The sequence below is a fragment of the Trachypithecus francoisi genome, unplaced genomic scaffold (genome assembly GCF_009764315.1).
Source record: "Trachypithecus francoisi isolate TF-2019V2 unplaced genomic scaffold, Tfra_2.0 Lachesis_group3, whole genome shotgun sequence".
In the NCBI taxonomy this organism is placed as follows: Eukaryota; Metazoa; Chordata; class Mammalia; order Primates; family Cercopithecidae; genus Trachypithecus; species Trachypithecus francoisi.
The window spans coordinates 129,626,035-129,650,094 of record NW_022681468.1 but is presented as its reverse complement, the minus strand read 5'-3'; positions in this window follow the sequence as shown (position 1 = coordinate 129,650,094).

Sequence of the window (24,060 nt, the reverse complement as noted above, 5' to 3'; positions counted from 1 at the left end):
AAAAATCCAGGCCACATATTTACCAAAATTTATTTATGATTTAAGACATAACTCGAACTCATTGCAAGGGACATGGCCTTGGCATGCACAGTGACCTGAGGTCATTAGGAGCCATTTCCATAGAGACCTTGTGTGCCAAGCCAAGGAAGAGCCTGGCTTCAAGGCTGACAAGCATGTTTGATCCACCTGATGCAATTAAACCAACAGCTACCCTATTTCTAAATTTAGGTCGGAAGGGCTTTCTATGCAACAACTCTAGGCTCTTGAGAAACCTAGGAAATACAGGCTGGTGTCGTCTGGTATCTGGCAATGAGAGAAGGATAGAAGGAAAATTATCCAATTCATGTAGCTGGCTAATTTATTTAGGTCCTTCATTAGTCCATGGCCCTTGCATAGGAGAAGTCATGAGAGATAGATAAACACTGGGGATGTCTCCACTGATTTCATCGGACAGTTGTGTTACATTTTGTCTTCATTTTCTGCTCTAAGAGATGCTGGTAATATTCCTTGACAGATTGTGTGGAGCCACAGATTTTCCAAAGCCAAATGGAAGTGATTTTAAAGATACTGTAGAAATTAATGATCTCTGAGGATTTTCTAGGAACTTACACCTGTTCTCTCTGGAGCTTCCTCCAGGACAAGCTTTATCAACTTGTCTGTTTCCCAGAACCTTAATTCTACATTAGAAAAGATTTAATTAGAAAAGCAATAAATAAATTTGTGTCTTAGAAAAAATTCATAAACAATACAAAAATCTATAGAGTAAAAAAGTGAAACATTGACTAGGTGGGGTGGCTCATGCCTGTAATCTCAGCAGTTTGGGAGACTGAGGTGGGAGGATCACTTGAGACCTGGAGTTCAAGACCACCTAGGCAATATAGTGAGATCCTGTTTCTACAAAATAAAAATAAATAAATAAATTAGCTGGGCGTGGTGTCACATGCTCATAGTCCTAGTTACTCAAGAGGCAGAAGAAGGATGATCACTTGATTTCAGGGGTTCAAGGCTGCAGTGAGCTGTGATTGCCACTGTATTCCAGCAGCCTAGGTGAAAGGGAAAAACCATGTCTCAAAAAAAGTGAAAATTCCCCTTTACTCTCCTATCCAAGGGTAATCACTGTTAACATTGGATTGCATTTTTTCAGGCTTTATCCTGTGAATTTACATTGTATATGTATACATCAACCTGTAGTTTTACATACTTGAATTATACTATATTATTCTGCAACTTTTTAAATTTTATTTGCATTTTCCCACTTAATCTGTGTAATTTTAAAATAGCTGCATAATGTTCTATATCATAGATTTACCCCGAATGACTTCATAATTCTCTGTTGATGTCTATTTAGATTATGTCCAGTCCATTTTTAAGGAATTATAATAAGAGTTCCAAGATGGCCAGATATGAGAGTGACATGAAAACCAAGAGGTAGGCCGGGTGCAGTGGCTCACACCTGTAATCTCAGCACTTTGGGAGGCCAAGGAGGGTGGATCACGAGGTCAGGAGGTAGAGACTCATCCTGGCTAACATTGTGAAACCCCGTCTCTACTAAAAGTACAAAAATTAGCTGGGCGTGGTGGCGCGCACCTGTAGTTCCAGCTACTCAGGAGGCTGAGGCAGGAGAATCGCTTGAACCTGAGAGGTGGAGCTTGCAGTGAGCCGAGATGGTGCCACTGCACTCCAGCCTGGGTGACAGAACAAGACTCCGTCTCAAAAAAAGAAAAAGAAAACCAAGAGGTTCCCCATACATCATCAATAATTAATTTATATAGAAGATGTCATTTTCAACAAGCCCATTCACAGTAACAAAAGAAGAAATGTGCAATAACAATACAGGGGGAAAAAATCTAACTTTATTGATGACATGAAAGAAGACCAAATTATTTAGATATATCCCTTGTTTCTAGATGAGACTATTTTATATTGTAAACATATTAGTTACCTCAATTATCTTTATAAAAATTAAAGCAATTCCAGAGAAATGCCAGTAGGATAGTTTATGCAACTTGAAAATCAGTACAGAATTCTTCTAGAATAATGTGAGTAATAGCCAAGTAAATTTGGGGAGGAGAAAGAAAACACAGCCAAGATACCATCAGTTTTGGTGAGTGGATTTATCTCCAATATCAACACAAGTTAGGAGCCCAGAGCCACCAGTATAAGCCATGTTTTTGGAATGGATATCTGGGATTGGCAGGGGGCAGTGGGGAGGACATAGGGAGAGAGAGATCAAAATTCAATTTAAGATAAATTTGCAAATCATAAAACATTACCACTAAGAAAATCAATCAGTCAAGTCAACCTATTCTTTGTGACCAATGGTCAGTTGTGTAATAGTAGACTTTTCAGGGCTATTTGAAAGAAATGTGGATAATAAATTAGACATATATATTCATAACCAAACTTGTTGAGTTCACACACACACCAAAAAAGTTCACTTTTTTTGCTTGGTTTACTTGATGTGTTGACTCATGAGGGATGGGAGCACTTGAGCTTTTCTTCAGTTTAGGAAAAATTTTCCTTTACTATAGCTTTGATTGTTTCCCAATTTCTTTCTCTTTCTCTCTCTCTCTCCTTTTCTCCCTCCTCCCTGTCCTATTTTGTCCTCCTAGTCCTACTCCTTCTCTTTCTCTCCCTCTTTCTTTTTCCTCTATCGTCCTGTAGAAGATCCAAGACTGGGGATATGTCTGTTTACTTCCTTGTAGTGTCAATTGCCTGTTCATTCATCCCTCTTATTTCCTCCACATCAAAGTTAGTTTTAAGGTTTGTTTAGATTCTGGTTTAACTCTTTGACAATAATACTTTATAGATTTTATCCAGTACTTTGTAACTGTATCATGTCAGGAGGCACACAGTCTAAGACTGATCAGTGAGTTTGAGAGATAATAGTCTGACTCCTCCTTTGTAAAGTTTCCCATTGAAATTTCATCTAATGGTATTATCCATTAATGATTACCTAATCTAATTAGAGGTTGAAAATGGTGACTTTCTAATTGCATTATTCCTTACACACTTATTATATGAAATTTTTACATAATGAAAAACTTTCATGCATCACCTGAGCTATTTGATAGCCCCAATGTATATTTCGTACAGGAAATACAAGTAAATGGTTAATCTTTCCTTAAAATCGACAGCTGTTAAAGAGCTACTGTCCTACTTCATTCCAATGGTGTCTAATGAACTGTTTTTGTTTGTTGGCTTTTGGGGTTTTTTTCATTTTTTGCATATCACAGAATCATGAGTTTTTATATATTTAATGTACTTCAATAAACAGAATTCACTAGTATTTTTGGTGCTAAAACTTTCCCATCTCTAGCCAAGGAGGTTCCTTCATGTTGGCTCTTGGATCCCTTTGACATGACTCATTAGTTTTTCATAGCTCCCTTGTTTTCGGGCACGAAACATCCAGAATTGTAGATTTCTTATCCCAGACCTGGGATAAGTTATTTCTCCAAGGAGTCTTGATTTCTTTTGATATTTAGAAACCACAATTGGGGTGCTAGATAGGCTTGTTGTCATTGGACTTCCTGGACTTTTCATACTTTCAGTGGACAAACTAGGAAAAGTGTATTTTTAAAAAAGAAAACAAAATAATGAGTTTATGCTGATATTTCTAATTCAAATCTAACATCACAAGATTTTAATGTAATTTTTGAGGTTCTATAACTATTTCTTATCTCCTAAACTCAAAATCTTGGTTCTTAACAATGTTGATATACTTAAGTAGGTTACCTTTTCCCTATATATATATTACCATTAGCAATATAACAGGGTAAAATTTACAATTTCTTTACAGCACTTTTTGTCTTCAGACTACATTCCCTAAGAATGTACAGTCAAAACACTATATCACTTGAAATAACTATGTTCTCCATGTGATTATATCACCAAATTGTTATGTTAGTTTCATTAATGTCCATTGGTTTTTAATTTCTTAAGTACTGATTTTTTCTTTTGTATTTGATTTTTTAATATATAAAACATTATATGAAGCTATAATTGAAAGTTATTTATAATAAGGCACATACGGAGAAATCTTCTTGCTTATATTCCTATTTCCCTTACCTGTTAATGTCCCTTCCTCATAGATTAGTCAAAAATTAATAAAAATGGGTATTTTTCAGTGTTTTTTTTGCAAATATATGTATTAGTTTTGTATTTTCTACATACATAATGATGTCATTCACAAATAATGACATTTTTTATTTCTTCTTTTCCAGCTCTATATTTATTTTTGTTTTATTGCTCTGGCTAGAACAGCCAGTTTAATATTGAATAGAAGTGGTGATAGAGGTATTCTTGTGGCTTATTTCTGCTGAGTGAAAGCTTTTAGTATTTCGTAGTAATGTTTGCTGGTGTTTCATAAATAGCCTTTATCAAATTCAGGACATCTCCTTCCATTTCTAGTTTGCTAAGGGTTTTTAATAAATGAATGACTGCTTAATTTTATCAAGTGTTTTTGCTGCATCTGTTAAGATGATCATGAGATTTCTCTCCTTAAGGGAACATAACGAATTATATTAATTTTTGAATGCTAAACCAACCTTACATTCTTGGAATACCCAAAGTTGGTGTGTAAGGATGGGGTTAAGCTGCAAGTAGTCAATGGTAGCTAGTGTTAGTTCTAGGTTCTAGCCTTAGCTCTAGGGAAGACAAGATATCTGGCACCAACCCTTAACCAAGATGCAGATGAAATGCACCAGCTTGTAATGTGTTGCTTAAAGCCCAAAATTTCCCAGAGGCACCTGCTAGCAGCTTGTCTATATTGTTTATTGAAAATGTACACATTGATGCTTTACAACTGGTTTGCCTCGTTATGCAGGCTGATTTTAACTATGTGACTTGTAGGATATAAAAGCCTGTCAGTCAATTTTCATCTTGGAATTCCTGAGACCAAAGCATCCCACATGTATTGGTTGTTGATAAATCAAAGAGGTTGCAGATTCTGTAAGACTGAAAAAGGATATCGGAAGCTGTGTCTAGAAATCTGAGACTTCTCTCATGTTTTGCCCATGCACTCCTTTTCCTGCTGTATCATATCCTTCACCTTTATTAAAGCTTTATGTGTTGTGTATATACGTTTGGAATCTCCTGAGTTTTTCAATTAGCCAACACTTTGTAATTGCTGCACTTGGTCATAATGTATTATACTTGTTATTTATACTTGGATTTGCCTTGCTAATATTTTGGTTACAATTTTTGAATCTTTACTTATGGGAAAGATTTGTCTGTCATTTTCCTTTCTTATGTTTTTATCATGCCAGGTTTTGATACCGGATTATTCTGGCTTTACAAAAATAGTTGGAATGTTCCTTTTTTATTCTTTGAAATATTTTGTGTAAGATTGGTTTTACTTCTTCTCTAAATATTAAGTAGAACCCACTATTGAAGACAGCTGGGCCTGGAGTTTTGTAGGTAGAAAGTTTTTCATTATAAGTTTATTTAAATGTTTGGTATTATACAGGTTTTTCTATATCTTCTTGTATACATTTTGGAAAGTTGTGTTTTTCGAGGAATTTTTCTACTTCATCTAAATTTTCTAACTTCTTAGCATAGAGTTGGTGGTAACATTCCACTATGATCTTTTTAATGGTCAAAAGATTTTTTGTAACATACTTATTTGTATTCTTCATATTGGTTATTTAAGCAACCTTTATTTTTTCCTTGACCAGACTCACCATGGATTTATTCATTTTAATAGGTTTTTTAAAAGAAACTTTGGGTTGTGATTTCATCATGCATTTTGTTATTAATTTTTGCTCTTATGAATAACTTCCTTCCTTTTACACTATCTAGTTTTAGTTTCTGACTCTTTCTTACTTCTTGAGATATAAGTGCTTAGATAATTGGCTTTCATCCTTCCTTACCTTTTAACATTTGTTTCTAAGTCTATACTTTCCCTCTAAGAAGGCTGTAGCTACATCTCACAAGTTTTGATATGTAGTATTTTCATTATCATTCAGTTCAGAATATTCTCTAATTTCCTGTGTGATTTCTTCTTTAATTCCTATATATTTAGATATGTATTGCTTAATTTCCAAACATATAATGATTAACTCATTTTCTTTGTGGTTTTTTCTTCCTAGCTTAGTACTACTATGGTCAGAGAACATACGTTATATCATTTTAATACATGGAAATGTATTCATCTTTGCTTTATGGCCAAAAGTCATCAATTTTGGGAAATGCTCACTTCTAATTAAAAAGAATGTCATTGAGTTTTGTATACTATATCTCTCAATTCAGTCAAGTTTGTTAATCATGTTGCTCTAAGCATACATTCTTAATGATTTTTGGTCTGCTTGTTCTTTCTGTTACTGAGAGAGATGTGTTGAAGTTAGCCACCACGATGGTGGATTTATTGGTTTCTTAGATCTGCCAATGTTCTGACAGAGTTAGTATTGTTATGTTTTCCAGGCAAGCTGAAGCTTTTACCATCGTAAAATGCTCCTCTTCAGTTTAGGTTGGAATGCTGTATTTTTTTCTCAGACTTTTCACTTTTCACTTTTTCATATCCTTGTGTTTGAGATATGCCTTGTTTTAGCAGCATGCAGTTGGGTTTGGTCTTCCTATTGAGTCTGAAGATTTTTGTATTTTAATTGGGATATTTGTTTCATTTTTCTATAATGCAATTTCTGATATATTTGGGATTAAATACATCACTTTTCTATTTTTTTCTATTTATACCTTTTCATGTCTGTTTTTCCCTTTCTTCTTGCCCTCCATTGGATCGATTTTCTTATTATGATTATACCATTTTCTCCTCCTTTAGCTTGGGAATGTTATACATTCTATTAGTATTCTTCACTTTTTTGTTTTTGAGACAGAGTCTCACTCTGTTGCCCAGGCTGGAGTGCAGTGATGCAATCTCGGCTCACTGCAAGCTCCACCTCCCAGGTTCACGCCATTCTCCTGCCTCAGCCTCCCGAGTATCTGGGTCTACAGGCGCCCGCCACCACGCCCAGCTAAATTTTTTTTTTTTCTGTATTTTTAGTAGAGACGGGGTTTCACCGTGTTAGCCAGGATGGTCTCGATCTCCTAACCTTGTGATACGCCCATCTCAGCCTCCCAAAGTGCTGGGATTATAGGCGTGAACCACCGCGCCCGGTCTTGTAGTTACAATTTTTATAAATTCTTTTACTATTCTCAGTGGTTCCCTGGAGATTATAAAATGCATTCTTAATTTATCAAAGTCTAATATAAATCAGTATTTTTACCCCTTCCTTGACTAGGCAAGACTTTAGAACTTGTATGGTATGGCTACTATGTATTTTACTTCTCTATATACATAAATTTATAAATTCTTTTACTATTCTCTCAGTGGTTCCCCAGAGATTATAAAATGCATTCTTATCAAAGTCTAATATAAATCAGTATTTTTACCACTTCCTTGACTAGGCAAGGCTTTAGAACTTGTATGGTATGGCTACTATATATTTTACTTCTCTATATAAATTTCATCCAATAGTATTATTGTTATAATTGTTTTATATTATCAATACCTATTTAGATTTAGTTACATGTTTACCATTTCTGTTCATTCTTTGTCCATTTGCAATCTCCTATTTGGTGTCATTTCTTCCTGCATGAAGAACATCTTTTATTATTTACTTTAATATAGGCCTAAATTACCAGTTTATTTCCTGGCTGAAAATATTTTTGTTTTACTTTCTTTTTGGAGGGTCTTTTTACTGGGTATAAATATCTAGGCACTTTCATAATAATATTCATTTATCTTCTAGGTTCTAATTTTTTTTCTTTTTTTGAGACAGAGTCTTGCTCTATTGCCCAGGCTGTAGTGCAGTGGTGCAATTTCGGCTCACTGCAACCTTTGCCTCCCAGATTCAAGTGATTATCGTGCTTCAGCCTCCATGTAGCTGGGACTACAGGTGCATGACACCAGCCCCTGCTAATTTTTACGTTTTTCGTAGAGACAGGGTTTTACCATGTTGGCCAGGCTGGTTTCGAACTCCTGACCTCAGATAATCCAACCACCTCAGCCTCCTAAAGTGTTGGGGTTACAGGCATGAGCCACTAGCCCGGCCTGATTTTGTTCTGTTGACAGTCTGCCAGTGTTTTTGAAGATTATCTTTTCTTTTGCTCTTAAGTCTTTGTCTTTGATTTTATTTATTTATTTTATGGAGTCTCACTGTGTCACCCAGACTGGAATGCAATGGTGCAATCTTGACTCACTGCAACCTCCACCTCCCAGGTTCAAGTGATTCTCCTGCCTCAGCCTCCTTAGTAGCTGGAACTACAGGTGCCCACCACAATGCCTGGCTAATTTTTGTATTTTTAGTAGAGATGGGGTTTCACCATGTTGGCCAGGCTGATCTCGAACTCCTGACCTCAAGTGATCCACCCACCTCGGCCTCCTAAATTGCTGGGATTACAGGCGCACACCAAGACCTGCTAATTTTTGTGTTTTTAGTAGAGGCAATGTTTTGCCATGTTGGCCAGACTGGACTCGAACTCCTGACCCCTAGGTGATCCACCTGCCTTGACCTCCCAAAGTGGTGGGATTACAGCCATGATCCACCATCCCCAGCTCTTTCAAAATTTTTTAATCTTTTTAATTTCCTTGAATATTCTAAACACAGTTATTTTAAAGTCCTTGTTTTATATTCTGTTGTCTAGAGCCTCTGTTTCTATTTTCTGTTATTTCTCTTGGTTTCAGTTTTGTTATCTTGCCTCCTTATGTGTCTGGTCACTTTGTAATCAAGTGTCAGATATCGTATGTTAAAAATGATAGTGGTAACTTGAGATATGGGGAGACATCATCTTCCTCCAGAGAGAATTTTCATTTGCTTCGGGCAGGCATTTAGGCTAAGGGCACTTGCATTTCCAGATCATGTTAGTCAGGAAATGAGAAGCTTCAAAGCAAGGCTTCCGTTCTTTTCTGGTTTATTATTATGGTATAGTCCATTATGATCCTAACTACATGCTTGGAGGTTTTAAAAGGTCTGGCCTCTCTTTGTCAAATCTTAAAATCTAGTTCTTGTCCTGTGGACCCTTAAGCCTCTCAAGACTCTGCTCAGTTTCCCCCTTGTCACTTGTCTCTTCTAGGCAGGACCAAAGCCTTTGAAAGGAAAGCAGGCCCCAAATTATAGGTCCCATGATTCTTCAGTGCCTTTGTGGCTTCCTGATTTTGTTTATCATTTTCATATGACTTAAGGATGCAAAAGAGTTTGGCTTCCTGTAATGTATTTAGTTGACTATCCAGAATCAGAAGCCAGTTCTAATTTGTTCCTATGACTTTGGACATATGATTATTTTCCATTAAACATGTATGTTATATGTATGTCTATCTGTGTATATACACATTTCCTTTTTACAAGCATGTGTAAACAGAAGGACTGGGATGTGTGAAGTAAGTTTTATAAGTTAGCATTTCTCTAAAAACTTTCCTTGTGGTCTTCTGTAGCTATTGTGGGACTGGTTCCTTATTTAAAAATAGTAAGAAAATTGAGTAAAGGGAATTAAGAGCTCTCTCCACTCCTGCTAAGACTAGGTGTGCTGCAGGTGAGCTGCTACTCCATTTTAAGTTCAGGAGAAAGTAGAGGCTAGAGACTTAGTGCCAAGAACTGACATTATGCTTCAAGACCAAGACTTTAGTTGGGGTCTTGAATGCTTCCTGGACCTTCCAGTGACCATGGTTGAAATAGCAAACAGCTTTGTTTAGAATTTGAAAGACGTTTTCAGCCTTGGTGTTCCCAATACATTCTAATATTTTACAGCCTTTTCTTTTTCCGTCAGTGACTCTCTTCCTATAACTTTGTGTAAAGAGGAGAATACCAACTGTCTAAGATAGTATCTATTCCAGATTCTCAAATTGGGTGTTATCTTGTGTGAAATGGGACAATTCCAAAAGAATGAGATAAACTCAAATCATAGTTGACAAAATCTACGTGTGAGTTTGCCATATTTAAAATGCAATACTTCCTCAAATCTGAAAAAGGACAATCCAAATCGTCTAGTGCTTGTTCATTCAACAAACGTTTTATTGAGCTCGTACTCTGTGCTAGGTACTCAGCATACAATGTTAAATAAGACATACTTTTGTCCTCAAGGATCTCTATTTAGTAAAGTAGAAGGATATGAGAACACTAACTATAACAAAGTAAGATCATAAATATATGATGAGATGAGTATATATTATTCTAGGGAAAGAGATGAAGGAAGATTAAATCCACCCTGGGTAGTTAGGAAATACTTATTGAAGCTAGTCTTACTCAACTGTAACTTCCTGTTTCTTACTTTCCTTGATGTTTTCAGACTGGATTAATTACTTTTTTTTTTTTTTTTTTTTGAGACGGAGTCTCGCTCTGTCGCCCAAGCTGGAGTGCAGTGGCCGGATCTCAGCTCACTGCAAGCTCCGCCTCCCGGGTTTACGCCATTCTCCTGCCTCAGCCTCCCGAGTGGCTGGGACTACAGGCGCCCGCCACCTTGCCCGGCTAGTTTTTTGTATTTTTTAGTAGAGACGGGGTTTCACCAGGTTAGCCAGGATGGTCTTAATCTCCTGACCTCGTGATCCGCCGATCTCGGCCTCCCAAAGTGCTGGGATTACAGGCTTGAGCCACCGCGCCCGGCCTTTAATTACTTTTTTATCCATGTTTTCACTTTATATATTCATCAAAATTCATCAACCATATCAGTTATTACACTTGGCTATAGTTATTTATCATTCTTTCCATCAAGTTGTAAGTTTCTCGAGAACATGATACAGCTCTTATTCATCTTTGTATTTCCAGTACCCAGGAACACATTATAAACTCACTGAATATTTTTTGATATATAAATGTATGCATATATGGATGAATGAGGTAAGGCATACATTAAGATTAGTGTATTCATAAAGCTACATTATTTATTAACAGAATAATTTATATGGATATTAGTTATAAGTATGAAAAAAGGGTCTTAGTTGAACACATAAATGAACATCAATAAGGTATTAATATTCATCTTTAACACATTTTTAGATACTCACTTTTCTGTGCATCTTATAGACACATTTGCCCCATTCAATCATTTTCATTATTTCCAATAACATTTGAAAATGTTGTTTTATACTAAAATTCATACATAATTCCTTTTGTCTCCTGCCTGAAGTTGGAGAATCGCTTGGTTGTCTTCGAGGTAATACAGTCAGTCAAGGTGGCCATTATGCCCCAGGAAGATGGGTTCAGATATGTTTAGAATGACTGCTTTTAGGAATTGTCCCTGAGTTCTGCTTAACTGTAAATTGGAGGGAAACTGAGCAAAGGCTCAAGGGTAAAACACCAAACTCTGACATTTTAATATTATACTACATAAACTATGTCTCTAAGTATCTTAGTTGCAGCTATAAGACCTTATTCATAAAACACATCATTTCTATGCTTCTCTTTGGATATGAAATCTTACAGTAGTGGAAATGGTAAATGATAAATTCTTAAATTGTTAATAGCTTCTCCCAAGCTTCTGGTCTCTTGCCATGCAATTGCTTTGGCTCCAAAATATAAAAATATTGTGACATGTGCTCATCAGTCTACAATCCTAGGCTCTTCCTATCCCTATAAACAACTTTTAGACTGGGGAATAAATGACAAGGGTCCACTTCTGGGAAGGAAGTATTTTAACATGGGAATCCATTGCACATTTTGTATCCATTTTCTTGGATATTGACAGATAATGCATCTAGATTTTGGCTGTATAAAATTTATTTTGCTAATCACAATGCCAAACTTAACATATAGTAAATTCTGCCAATTGTCTTGCATTCAGTCCTTATGGAGGTGAGACTGGGGAGGGAGGGGAAAAAGACCATGGCAGATGGCACCTGCTGGTAACTAGTAAACACCTTGAAGAGGTGTTGAATGGGGTAAAGATGAGCTCAAAAAATTAGCAAAAAAGGGTCTTGTTACAAGAATGTAAAAATAACAAGCTTCAAGAAATTAAATGATGAAATGCAAGCAAAGGGAAAATAACATAAGGGACTATTTTAATGAAATAAAATAAAATGTCGTTGCAAGTTTCTACAATTAATGAAGGTACGTGACAAATTGAAGTACTCATTCCCAACCATCACTGCATAGAGAAGTATACCATCTGTATGTTCCATAGTATCCATGAGAAAAATAAATTAGATGCTTAATGTAAGATCCAATAAGAGTTTCTCGGCCGGGCGCGGTGGCTCAAGCCTGTAATCCCAGCACTTTGGGAGGCCGAGATGGGCGGATCACGAGGTCAGGAGATCGAGACCATCCTGGCTAACACGGTGAAACCCCATCTCTACTAAAAATACAAAAAAAAAAAAAAACGAGCCGGGCGAGGTGGCGGGCGCCTGTAGTCCCAGCTACTGGGGAGGCTGAGGCAGGAGAATGGCGTAAACCCGGGAGGCGGAGCTTGCAGTGAGCTGAGATCTGGCCACTGCACTCCAGTCCGGGCGACAGAGCGAGACTCTGCCTCAAAAAAAAAAAAAAAAAAAAAAAAGAGTTTCTCACATCTTCATTAAGAGCCCACTGTGTGTAAAAGGAGATGAACTGTGTGATTCTCATGTAAACCTTTGAAAACCTTCAAAGCAAGATTACATATTGTTTGTAAACCCTTGGGCATGCACTAATAGTATCCAAAATGTGGACAGGAAAGATAATATATCAACTCTGAAATAGTGGTTGCCTCTAGGGAGTGGGAATTGATTGGGGAGGGGTATTAAACTACCTAACATTTTCTTTCCTTTTCAAAAATAAGGCAAATATAGTAAAAAGTAAACTTTTCACAACTACTTTGGGGCCTATTATAATTATTATTATTATTAGCAATGGATTCTTGCTCTGTCACCCAGGCTGGAATGTAGTGGTGCAATCTCGGCTCACTGCAACATCTACCTTCTGGGTTCAAGCAATTCTCGTGCCTCAGCCTCCCCAATAGCTAGGACTACAGGCATGCGCCATCACACTCAGCTAATTTCTGTATTTTTTGTAGAGATGGGTTTTCAACACGTTGCCCAGGGTGGTCTTGAACTCCTGAGCTCAAACGATCTGCCTACCTCAGCCTCCCAAAGTGCTGGGATTATAAGGTGTGAGCCACTGCACCCAGCCATGGTTTGTTATTTTCGGTATGTTTGAAATTTTTCATAAATATAAAAAAAAATTAAACGTTTACATATTGAATGTAATGAGCAATGGATTTCAACACCTTAAAGTAATTATGAGGTCTTTCAGCCCTCTTTCATTTAAACACTGCTCAGTGAAAGCCAATGGTGAATTCTGGCTGAAAGAAACGCAATTCAGTGTAAGCAATTCAGCAAGATAGGGAGGTTGTCGAAATGACACCAAAGGGGTACCTGACTCTCCCTTGGTCTGTCCAGCTCCTGGGGTGGATTGGACCACACTGGATGAGGGGATGAAGATCCTTTGCTTCAGGAAACCCTCCACCGATGTGTGTCTCTCCAGTTGAGCATTTGATCAGCAGCAGCCCTGGGTTCAAAGTTCTGTTCTCTGCCAAGTACTTATGTCTTCTGTTAAGTTCAGTAGCTTGAATATTCAACCACGCAGACTTAGAACAGATGCCCTCCTCTAGCAGTGTGGAACCTGACAAATACAAGTGCCTGAATATAAGGCACCCCCAGAAAGCAACGCTGAGGGTTCCAGTGGGCAGATCTTGCCTGAACTCCAGGCAGGTGGGTGGCAAAGCACCAGATTTCAATGCAGAATCACATCGCTACTCTTTCATTTTTATTTCCAATGAACCATTTATTCCACCATAATTGTTTGATTAGTATTTTGTGTATGAAGTTTAATAAATGCATAAAATAAGGGAGCAGTTTGGGCAACTATATTAAATATTAAACAGCAGAGCATGATAGTGCAAAGTCTTTACTGTATTCTTTATTGCTGTGTTTTTTCATCGCAGCCCATCAGCAAATAAGTAAACAAGTTCACCACAGTCTGGGGTTTTGGGTGTTTTTTGTTTTGTTTTGTTTTGTTTTGTTTTTTTGAGACAGAGTCTCTGTTCCCCAAGCAGGAGTATAGTGGCATGATCATGACTCACTGCAGCCTTGACCTCCCCAGGCTCAGGTGATTCTCCCACCTCAGCCTCTTGAGTAGCTGGGACTACAGGCGTGTGCCATTACACTTGGCTAATTTTTATATTTTTTTGTAGAGACAGAGTTTCACCATGTTGCCCAGGCTGGTCTCAAACTCCTGGCCTCAAGTCATCTGCCCACCTCGGCCTCCCAAAGTGCTGGGATTAAAGGCATGAGCCACTGTGCTCGGCAGTCTGGGCATTTTTAAGCAGATGTGACCAAACTGCTGCCTTGGTCATTAAAATATACTAATGTTGCTAAAAATTCCAGGAAAGCAGCTATAGGTCTGGAGCTCTGAAGGCATACAATGCACCCAGAGGCCATACCCCCACCTCACAATCAAGAAGGCAAAGGGTTGACACTCCCTCTAGCCATCTGCTCCTCCCATTTCCAGTTATAATCACTTTAGCTGGTTGCACATGTATACTAATGGAGCGGGAGGGGGCGTGCGGAAACTGTCCATGGGGATTTTCCTGTCTCATTCCCACCCACAATTCCTGGGAATGGCCTTCACTGTATAAACTGGTTTTCTAGAGAAGTCTTTTATAGGCATTCAAACAAGTGGCTTCAGTTAATGCACACAGTGGATCCTAGAGGAGTCTTGAGGAAGGAGCCTACTCAGGAGCCCTAGGGTTTCTTTGTTTACCAAGTCAGATATCCACCACCCCTCTTTCATAGGTGAAGAATCCTGACATGTGCCTGCACTATCAAGATCGTGCACCTCTGGTCTAGATCATCAGTTCTCAAAATGTGGCCTCCAGGTTATCAGCATCAGCCTGAGAACTGGTTAGGAGTGCAAATTCTCAGCTTCACTCCAGGCCTATTAAATCAAAAGCTCTGGGGCTAGGTCCAGCACTCTGTGGTCTGTCAAGCCTACCAGGTGATTGTGATGCTTGCTAAGGTTTGAAAAATATAGATTATTCTCAACTCTGGTCCTCCCAGAGGTGGTAGAGAACAGCATAGAGCGTGGATCCTGCAGCCAGGCTTTCTAACTTCAAACCCCAGATTTCCCACTAACTGGATGATGTTCCACAAGTTACTTCACCCTTCTGTGCCTCAGTTTACTTATCTGTAAATGAGGTTCATGGTAGTGTACTACCTACCCATCGGATGGTTGTGGGGATTAAATGGATTGCTTTAGTTTTCGTTAGCTATTTTTATTGGGTTAAACTACTTGTTGAGGTGACTTCTCCTAAGAGAAGGAAGACCTGATCTGAGTTCTGCCTTGTGCAAACGCCTTCACCCCTCTGAGCCTCAACAACTCCCTCTGCAAAATGGCAGGATTACATCTGAGCTACTTGCATCACTGAGCTGGCATGAAAACAAAGAAAGAAAACAAAGAAAATACGGCAGTGCCTTGTAAACCGAAAGAGCTATTGAAGGCAAGGTAGTAAATATATGCCACACCCGCCAACTTGGCCATGTGACTTTCCCCTCAACAGCTACAGTGCGAATCCAGTGAGCTATCTTTCTCAGTTTCTTTCCACCACCTGATCATCCTACTCTCTTTTTAGGGCAATTCATATTGAGAACAGCTGCCACAATCTCTAAGTTCTTTTTCTACTGTCTCGTGTAGTGTTTCTTTAAACATCAGACAGTCTGCCCCCTCTTCAGTGACATTATTCTCACTAATTAAACACTTGTTATTACCCCAGTGGTTTCCATCTGAGTTGAAAATATGCCATAGGTAGCAGGATGACTTACTTGTTGATATCCCCCAAAACTACAGAACAACTATGGCGAAGATGTATTACTAATGCATCCTGATGATTGAGTAACTATTAGGAACAAGGTACTGAGCCAAGGCTCCACATACCTCATTTCACTTAGTTATCAGAACAGCCAAGAAAGCAAGAACTCGAAATATTTCTGTTTCACAAATAAGAAAACCAAGGCCGAGACGTTAAGTAAGTTGACCGATGTTTTCCAGCTAGGAAGATCTCTTGGATTCCAAGAGTTCTTTCAATGGATCCACCCTGTAGAATAAAATCATCTTTTTCTGGAATGCTTTTGGCACTTTGAAAATTCAGCATGCTACAGTGGGAACAAAGACAAATGAACCAGCTCATACCACAGGCCACTCGATAAGAAAACCTGCATTTGGGTAGGGTTCAAGTGGCATTTCAGAAATGAAGGCTCAATAAACATTTCATCCTTCTCCAGGTGCTACCTTTTGTCACCACGAAGATCAAGGCTGTGCTTTGGATGGGGACCTAACGTTCCCTAAATAAGCCAAAATCAAATTACTGCTTAAATCGCATTTTACAATTATTAAACTTACCATGCAGGTTTACCTGTTCGCCTCATCCTAGGGTACATCATTTTTTAGCCAACAATCAAAATGACACGCGACAGTATCTTTTATTGGCTTTATTTTTAAGATACTTTTCATCATTCAAAGAGGCCAATATGTAGAGAGTCACTTGGAAATGCCCAAGTATCTATAAAATCTAAAGTTTATTTAAAAATGTGAGCTACATAACAGGATTCTGTTTACTCATAACATTGTATTAGGATTTGAGAGAAAAATGGTCAAAGACCACCAAATGGGTATATAAAAACCTAGGACTGCAGAAATTTAAATAGAGCCAGACCTTTGAATCAACCTCTTTACTTGAGATGTGATGTCTGACAGCTTCAGTAGACTCACCCACACTCCTGCAACTAGTGGAAGCAAGGCTCAAAACTTAGGTTTTTAAATCAGTTTTTAAGCCTAGCATTGTTATAATGCCTTGAAAAAAAAAATCTATGCAGTCTCCCAAGCATACAGACCTGAGAATTGCCCTCCAGATATATTTGAATAAATTAATTTGCTAACTCAATTGCAAATGAAATGTAATTCAATGGATCTTTTCATCTCATGCATGAGTTCTGCTGAGGTTCAGAGTGCATTTGCTTCAACTTTTGAAGTAGATTTTGTAAAGTTCCTTAGCTGTTACCCATGGATGGTGTGAATTTATGGAGTGCTAGTCTGGATGAAAACAGCATTATAACATAAAATGCATCATTAATACTTTAAAACCCAGTATGATTTATATTTATATAAATAACATAAAGGAAGCCAATTAAACCAAAGTCACTGGAGTGTAAATAACATAAAAACGTATTGTTCTGTAAGCTACAGAAAATAAACTAATAATGAAAGTATTTATCATATCTCTAAAAACTATGCAGGTACGAGTGGGTTAAGCTGACTGTGGGGGAAAAACGTTTTTATTTTCCCAACATCTTCTAAAGCAGGCCCAACATTTTATCCAATTCAGATCCATTTAAAACATGACATTATATCTGCAAGTTACCTTTTGTCCATTCAAGTAATTAATAATTTAAGTTAACAAGGATGTCTTGATTCAAACACTGCAATCTACGAGAATATTTAAAATTCATTACAGTACATTAAACTTGCAGTGGACAGTTAGCTTCATTGCAAAATAAATAAATAGCCAATTTGCTTTGATCAGCAGAAATTCTGATAAAATCAGCAAAACACCAATTAAAATGTGAAAAATGTCACCTACCATAGTTATTCTAATGCAACATGGACTTAGAGGAAGGAACTGATTCAATGTTTATTTTCATACCAGCTGTGGCTTCCAAATGTAAATCATTTCACTTCTTGCTAGTGTACGTCGGTCCTCTGTGGCCCCTGCATTGATCCTATGGTTGAACAATTTGTATGTAGTATTACATAACAAGGCAGCTCTACTGGGGCTGCAGTTGAATTCCCTTAATTGTCGGCAAATCATTGTTTTCTTTATGTGTTTTACTAGTATTCTTATTTCGGGGATTACTGTTAACTGATGGAGGGCAAAAGCTGTCACCAAATAGCCACGGTTCTTCCTGGCACATGTGGCAACTGTCCTAGGTTGAGACAATCCCTTTTGAAAGAATTCTGACACTTCGATCTTTGTCACATCAGTCACTTTGTTAGTACAACGCTATGTGTCCACATAATTCAGACTTCTGTCGCAGCCCAAGTTCGAGTTCAGTATGGGTTTGATCATTTCTAGAATTTAACCCAGGACCAGGTGCCTGGGCAATGCTAGTAAATGAGTTCTGGGTGGACTGAGGAGTCTCACTTGAATCTCAGAATCCAGGAATCAGTTTTCAGGTCCTCAGTGCCTTCGAAGTGAAAGAATAATGATGGTAAAAGCAGAAAAGGCTACTTAACACTTTTCTGCACACCCCATTTATAGAATTTTTGTTAAAGAACTAATTGCTTCAAACTGCAAGATGGATTTTCTTTCCTCATCTGCCTTTTCTTCTTTGTAGGCAGTTTCTTCTTGACAGAAACCATGAATTCATTTCTAATAAGCACTGTGGAATCTCTGTCAGTTTGGCCACTTCAGAAATCAGTAACAGGAAAGGAATGTGCAAAAATGAAAACAGTTGTGCTGTGTCGTGGGCGCTGTTTTCTTCTTTTGAATTTTCTCAAAATGTTGCTTCACCATCTTTTCAGTAATTAGATGCAATCGATATCAAGGAAGAAATGTTTATGATGAGACCCTCATTGTGGCCCATTTGAAAATAAACTTGCTCATTATCTAGGAAGGAGATGGAGCCTGAGTTTAAGCAAATCCATAATTCAAAAACTCCAAAGTTAAATTTTAAAACCTTAGGGCAATCCATAATGAGTTTACAATGAAATGAAATAGCAGTTTTATGGAGTTTAAAACAACTAATTGTTTGGGAGCTGCTTTCATTCATTTGAAGTTTTGTCCAATTATTGTCATTGCATTTCATTCCTTGAATTTATATTTTTCCCAGAGTTAGGCGGTTCTTTTGAATACTAAGAGGGTGCGCCAGCCCACTTGCCGGTAAGATGAATCCTACATGTTTGCCTTAACCTATACTATAGCGGCAAAACTCAATCTTGAACCTATCCATATGAGTTTAAGACTGTATTGTATCCTTTAACAAAAGTAGAGAGACCCATGACCCTACCGGCAACTGGTCATTTCCATGTAATTAGAAAAGCATAATGGTGATACCTAATGTAAATGACGACTTAATGGGTGCAGCACACCAACATGGCTCATGCATACCTATGTAACAGACCTGCACGTTGCGCACATGTACCGTAGAACTTAAAGTATATAATAATAAATAAAAAAGAAAAGCATAATGGTGTAGGGGTGAAATCAGAATGGCTTTTGTACAGACCCCAGCCGCCACCACCACATCTGTGTGATCTTAGGCAAACACCTTAACCTCTCCAAGCCTCATTTTCCAGCGTTTCTACAATGGGATAACAATATGCCTAACTGACTGGATTGTTGTGAAGACTGGATGATCACAAATGTAAAGTATGTAGGATAATTCAACAAGGCATTCTGTACCTTATCTGGCAACTCAGTGCTTAAGTTCTGGTATTTACAGACCTTAAAATTTCATGCTTTTCTTCAATTATTTGGAAATCAAGCAAAGAGAAGGTTAGAAGTAAAACATTTAGATGATTGCCCTAATTCTTCACTTTACGTACAGAGGCAGAAAGTTTCCATTGTCACTCTGGATGTCCTTGGGACACCATGACATGCAATCAACATTATCTGTACTGGCTGATAATTCAGAGGCTATGATACCCTTGTTTATGGCACCTTCAGTTCCACAGACATTTTTACTTGACTAATTCACTGTTTCATACCAGGCAGGGGATGAAGAAGAAATCATTCAAACTAAATGCTACTTTGAAGTTCAGTTACTTGGCTGAAAAACAGCAGATAAATTGATAATTGCAAATGGTCTGAAATTTGAATAATTTCTTTTCCACTTCAACTAAATCTATTGAGTACACCCAAATAATTTAAAAGTGCTGAAAATAAGCAGTATTGGGGATTAATGAAGGCAATGTATTCACTGTTGCATTTATTATTTCTAAATTATAGCACTACCACTTGAAGGAATGCAATGAAGTTGAAATGAAGCAATTTTGTTGTTAAATATTGTAATTTAGAATAAAACGCATGTGACTGTAGAACTGAAATCACACAGGCTGTTGCTGTTTACTTTTTATACTTAGTTATTTTCAAGTGAATTTTTAGAAAAAGTAGTAACAAGAAAGTCCTGTGGTTCAATGACCCCATGAAGGATTAACCAGACTTTGCTTAGACTTGGAGGCCCAGCCAGGCGCGGTGGCTCACACCTGTAATCCCAGCACTTTGGGAGGCCAAGGCGGGCGGATCACAAGGTCAGGAGATTGAGACCATCCTGGCCAACATGGTGAAACCCTGTCTCCACTAAAATACAAAAAACTTAGCCGGTCATGGTGGTGCGCACCTGTAGTCACAGCTACTCAGGAGGCTGAGGCAGGGGAATCGTTTGAACCCGGGAGGTGGAGATTGCAGTGAGCCAAGATCGCGCCACTGCACTCCAGCCTGGCAACAGAGCAAGACTCCATCTCAAAAAACAAAAACAACAGTGGGAGGCCCAAGGAGGTAGAGATGAGTGCTCAGACCCTGGCAGCTCCTTTGGGGGTTCAGCTAGAAGTGGCTCTTCTTGCTTTTAGATTGGCTCTAACTGAGCACCTCAAAGAACATAGTGGGGTCATGGGAAACTTTGGTTTTGTAGTCAGAGGGACCCAGACATCAGGAGGTTCTTTAGGGGCATAGACCTATCCTCATAGAGCTTATTTTCTGCTGGGGGAGATTAAAGATTAAAATATTTTACGTCAGATGATGACGGGTGTTAATGGGAGGAAAATGGGCTTTTTGGCTGTGTGGCTTTGGGCAAATGACTTATCCTCTCTGAGCTTCAAGGCTCTTGTAAGAACTACAGATAACTTATGCAAAGGCACACAGTTCCTGAGGAGCAGAAGTGGTAACCGCAATTGTTTTTATTACTCTTATTTTTAATATTATTTTTCCTCCATTTTGTTAGAAATGAAAACCAACAAAATTAGGGTTGCCAGATAAAACACAGGATGCCCAGTTAAATTTAAATTTCAGAAAAACAATGAATAATTTCTTAGCATACATATGTCCCATACAATATGTGGAACACACTTAAACTAAAAAAAAAAAATCCTTTGTTATTTATCTGAAATTCAAATTTAACCAGGCATTCTGTATTCTCTCCCTTCCCCAAAATATGGTAACCCTAAGGGAAAAGTCCCTTCCAGGAAATCTGTTGAAATTAATATCCTTCTGAGTCAAGTTCTCCTTCCCTGCTAATTTTTCCACAACTTTGATGTTTTCTTTATCTTTTAAAACAAATTATGTGTGGCCAGGTGCAGTGGCTCACACCTGTAATCCCAGCACTTTGGGAGGCCGAGGTGGGTGGATCACTTGAGACCAATAATTCAAGACCAGCCTGGCCAACATGGTGAAACACTGTCTCTATTACTACAAAAAAAAAATAAATACAAAAATTAGCCAGGTGTGGTGGTGTGCATCTGTAATCCCAGCTATTGGGGAAGCTGAGACATGAGAACTGCTTGAACATAGGAGGTGGAGGTTGTAGCGTGCCAGGATCACACCACTGCACTCCAGCCTGGGTGGCGGATTGAGACTCTGTCTCAAAAGAAAAAAAGAAAACAAAAAACAAATTGTTATAACAAATTCTTGATTAAGAGAAAGGTGCATAGTGCTAATATCTTCAGGGCAGCTCTGTATTTCTTAGAGTAGAGTTCTGTGCATGTGGGGCCACCAGGAATACAACTTCATCTGTGAAACGGGATGCAAAGTAACAACAGTGACCTACCTGTAGGGCATCATGGATGGCATCTGCTCAAGTGCGTGGAAACTCAGTGTGGAGCTTGGCTCAAGAAAAGCGTGCATAATAGCAAAATAATTGTTGTTATTCACTCATCCATTCCACAAACATTGACTGAGTTCCTACTATATGACGGGTACTATTTGAGGCACTGGGAATACAAAGTGAACAACTTCCATTGTTGGGAGGTTCTATATGGCACAGACCCTACTGTCATAGAACTTGCTTTCTAACGGCAGAGACAAATAAAAATGTTTTACATCAGATGATGTTAAGTGCTATGGAAGGAAAAAAGGGAAGATGGGGATAGAGAGTGACAGGCAGTTATTCTCAGTAGGGTGGTTGGAGAGAAATGATGAATGACATTCAAGCAGAATCCTCAATGAAAGTAGAGAGCGAGCCACCCATATATCTGGAAAAGGAACATTCAAGGAGGCAACAGCAAGGGCAAAGGCCCTAGTACAGGTAAGTGCTGATATGTTGGAGGGAAATCATTATTGACGAGATGGATTAGGAAATCCATCTCAACAAACCAGTTTACCTGGGAAGGCTACTCTTATAAAGACCTCAGGCTCTCATCTTCAGCCCATTTGCAACTCCCGCTTGCAAAGCTTGATGAGTCCTTGTATGTGTCTGAAAAAGAGCCAAAGTTTTGAAGCCTATGCTTAGGGGGAGCAAACACTGTCCCAGCTGCTGCCACTGGGTATCTACACAGTAGGCAATGTTCCCACAGCCACCTGGATGTGGCAATACACATAGAACCTTACGATGGGAAGGCAGCTTCCAGCTCATCACACCCACTTCCATTTTTGCTTTCTATTCAGCTATTTTTCTTTTCTTAGCTTTCTAAGCCTTGTTATATTGAATAATCACCACAAACTTCTGTCCCTTCAAGTAGCTAGTGTAGAAGACGACCTCTGGCACCCCTTTTTCCTAGTCATCATGCAGTGCATGTAAGTTGGTGAGATCACCTTCAGGAGAAGTCTAGGTTATTTAAAATCTTTTAAAAATGCAACTTGACCAGTTTTTTAGTACCTTCAAATTGTCCTATCTTTAGAGCTCTTGAAAGTGCTTTCAGGAATAGAGCAGAATTATTTAAAATAATCAAATTCCTTTTAACATGCCAGTCCTATATTAAAGTGCTTCTTGGATTTGGTAATTATTTCTTACTCTTAAGTAGAATAAACATTTCTTTCATTTATATTTCTTTCTTCTGCTTTTCTCCTATATAATATATAAAGATCCCCAGTAAATTAATGTGTTAGATCTATGCATTCAACATTGTAAAGAACTTCTTATTTGTAAAGTTCTTTTTATTCCTCTCAGGAAATATTTTATCACTGTGGTGGTGGGTAGAGTAGACACTAGGACATTGTTCCCGCTGCTGCTCCTACCAGAATGAACCCTGATATGTCCAGGATACTGAGGCATAAAAAAATTGCCTCTGATAGAGCTTCTGAAAATTTGGTAGGTGCAGTTGAAGACCTGGAACCATGGTTCCTTGAACTTTCTGCATAGGACATGTTTATCTCTTTTTGACCTTTTTTTGGGGGGGGACAAAATCTCACCTGATGCCCAGGCTGGGTGTAGTGCAGTAGAGCAATCACAGCTCTCTGCAGCCTCAACCTCCCGGGCTCAGGTGATCCTCCCACCTCAGCCTCCTGAGTAAGTAGAACCGCAGGTGCGCACCAGCAAGACTGGCTAATTTTTCGTAATTTTTGTAGTGATGAGGTTTCACCATATTGTCCAGCCTGGCCTTTATTGACATTTATCAAAATGTGTGAGCAATTTCCAGTGCTATGATGACACAGGAGGCCATGAAGAGGAAAAAGCCATTCAGGCTAGAAGTTCACTACATTGAATCCTTTAACATATTAAGAAATATGTATTGTAAGACAAAGAGGGTGTTGGAAGCTATGGTAACTAGCTAAGTCATCCTTTAGGAAGGTGAAACGTTTGCTAAGATCCCTACCCCACCAAGGATTTCCATGTCCATGACAAATGGCCACCCTCTCTTATCTCCTTGGATGAAGATCCCTGGCTCCAGCTTCTATCACCCTTGGATCTGGTTATATCCCTCAAAACAGAAGTCTTTAAAAAAAGGAAAAGACTCTCAGCCTGATCATGCTAGTTTTGTCTGAGAGATTTGGCTTACAAAAAATAGTGCTATATACTGCATGCCCACTTTATAGAAGTGACTATTATTAATTAAGCACCAGCTTCTCATTGTAATTATCTACCTTAAAAAGAATTCTGCCTAAAGGCGGAAGTGCTCTTGA